This window comes from Cyphomyrmex costatus, unplaced genomic scaffold (assembly GCF_001594065.2).
Source record: "Cyphomyrmex costatus isolate MS0001 unplaced genomic scaffold, Ccosl1.0 scaffold488, whole genome shotgun sequence".
Lineage (NCBI taxonomy): Eukaryota > Metazoa > Arthropoda > Insecta > Hymenoptera > Formicidae > Cyphomyrmex > Cyphomyrmex costatus.
Window position 1 is genome coordinate 996 of NW_017279160.1, and position 2,613 is coordinate 3,608.

General features: G+C 34.8%; 1 pseudogene; it reads left to right on the forward strand.

The window, feature by feature from the left end:
• Window positions 1-449: 449 nt before the first annotated feature.
• Window positions 450-1,542, forward strand: LOC108778132 (histone-lysine N-methyltransferase SETMAR-like; annotated as a pseudogene).
• Window positions 1,543-2,613: the final 1,071 nt, after the last annotated feature.

A 2,613-nucleotide genomic window follows, 5' to 3' on the forward strand; every position in this document is an offset into this window, starting at 1 on the left:
GTAATGAAACAATTAGTTTCTTAATAGATAAATCGTATTTTAAAAAATAAATTTCTTGCTGAAAGTTTTGTTTTCTTTTGTGAACATAGATGAATAATAAAATTAATGTTTTACTGTACGTCTGTTACTAAATTTAAGCGTTTTAAACTTAGTTTTAAAGACTCATATACATATACAAAATCAATTTTATTGACTTTTATATGTCCTTTATCTATGATTGTCTTATGTTCAATAAAATAAAAACGAAAAATAGCCAATCTTCAAAGATTGATTTTACACTCTTTTAGAGTAACTTCAGATAGCAAAAAGATTACTTATTACATACGAAGGCAAGTCAATAAATTCTTAGAAAATCTGTCAGAAGACACTCTCATTGTCAGTGTCATATGTCACATTACTTTTTAACAAGTAGTATCTTTCAGCCGATTACTCTGTCAAATTTTGAGCAGAATTCATCGAGAAGATTTATTTCTGTAGACAATTAAAGCGACCAACATTTGCATTTTTTATAAAATGGAAAAAAAACGAGTTTCGTGCAGTGATCAAACATCTACATATGAAAGGTTTAACGCCGAAAGAAATCAAAGCCGAGTTGAATAATGTTTATAGCACATCTGCACCAGCGTTTGCGACTGTATACAATTGGGTGAATGAATTTAAACGTGGTCGTACATCCACATGTGATGCACCTCGTTCGGGACGTCCAATTGAGGCTGTTACGCCAGAAATCATCGATAAAGTGACGATATTGTTTTGACTGAGTCGACGAATGAAAGTGCACGAGCTTGTTAAGGCCACAAGCATATCACATGCCACAGTGATTTCAATTTTGCACGAAAAATTGGGTATGAAAAAGCTATCGGCAAGATGGGTGCTGCGTTTGCCCACTGTGGACCATAAATGCGACCGTGTGACGATTTCAAAACAATGTTTGGAGATATTTCAACGTAATCTAGATGAATTTTTGCGTCGGTTCATTACTGTGGACGAAACATGGATCCATTACTTCACACCCGAGACGAAGGAACAATCAAAACAATGGACTTCACCGGATGAACCAGCTCCGAAGAAGGCGAAGACTATGAAGTAGATCGGAAAGGTGATGGGCCAGTTTTTTGGGATGCACGCGTATAATTCATATCGATTACCTTCCGTTGAAGCAAACGATCAATGGCGATTACTACGCAGCCGTTTCAACAACATTTTAAAGAAAAAACGTCCTCATTTGGCGAAGAAGAAGTGCTCTTCTATAAGACAATGCACGGGTTCACACGTGCCTGGCACCAAATTCAACGAATTCCGCTCCGATTGCTTCCCCATCCAGCATATTCGCCAGATTTACCCCCTGCGACTATTTCCTGTTTCCAAACCTGAGAAATGGTTCGGAGGAAAGATATTCACCACCGGAGAGCAGTTCATCGCCGAAGTAAAGGTTTATTTTGAAGAGTTGGACAAATCATATTATTGGGACGGCTTGAAAAAGTTGGAGAACCGTTGGATCAAGTGTATCGAGCTATGAAAGGAGACTATGTTGAGAAATAAAAATGAATCGATAAAAAAGAAAAGTGTTTTACTATGTTTTTCTAAAAACTTATTGACTTGCCCTCGTATCAATTGCTTTTATTCTTTATACGTATATCACCAGAGTTTCATAATTTTCTTTATTTTCTAATTGGGGTCTTTCCTTGTTAAATTCAACATGTAATGTTATGTATAAATGCAATGTACTGTGTGAATTTAAAGTACGAGGTCTGTTAAAAAAATAACCGAACTTTTTTTTTAATTTTTATTATTTAACATACAGCTTATTGGTCTTTGTCTCCTTCAAAATATTCCTCTCCTCTATTCACACACTTGTCCCAGCGGTGTTTCCACTTTATCATACAGTTCTAGAAAGCTTCTTTTGGAATATCCTTCAAGCCAGTGATGAATTCTTCTTAACCCATTAACCGCTGAATGCACTGGAATTTTACCTCGAGTTCAGCGTTTATTTTTCGTATGAAACATATAAGGAAAAAAATCGAGAATACATGAATTTTATAGTTTCAAGGTCGCTCTTTCGAATGGCGATGAGAAAATTTTCAAAAAATTGCAATTTCCAATATTTTTTTGCAAAAATATGTAAAAAATCATGATTTTCAGACTCATTTTTTTTCGTTTCTCATAAAATTTTTTGTCAAAACGCATTTGTATTGACTTAAAATAAGTCATAAACGTGCACCCGATGTGTCCACTAAAGGAATCCATCATACTTGATTTTTTTGTCTTATTAACAAAATGGCGGTCGATACGACGACATATTTGTGCGTTTTTCAAAATTGCCCATCATCTAACATGAAAGTAATTCTATTTGAACAAAACTCATTACTCAGGGGTTTTTGGGGTCGCTGATTACGAATCTGATGTTAGTTATGTTAAATTCAAAATGGTGGATCCAATATGGCGGACCCAAAATATTAAATATTCATCGATTTTTGTGGTTTTCAGTATCTTTATGGTTTTTCAGTCGCTGATTCCGAATTCATGATCAGATTTTCGAAATTCAAGATGACGGACCCAATATGGCGGGCGAAAAATATTAAATATTCATCGATTTTTGTGATTTTCAATATC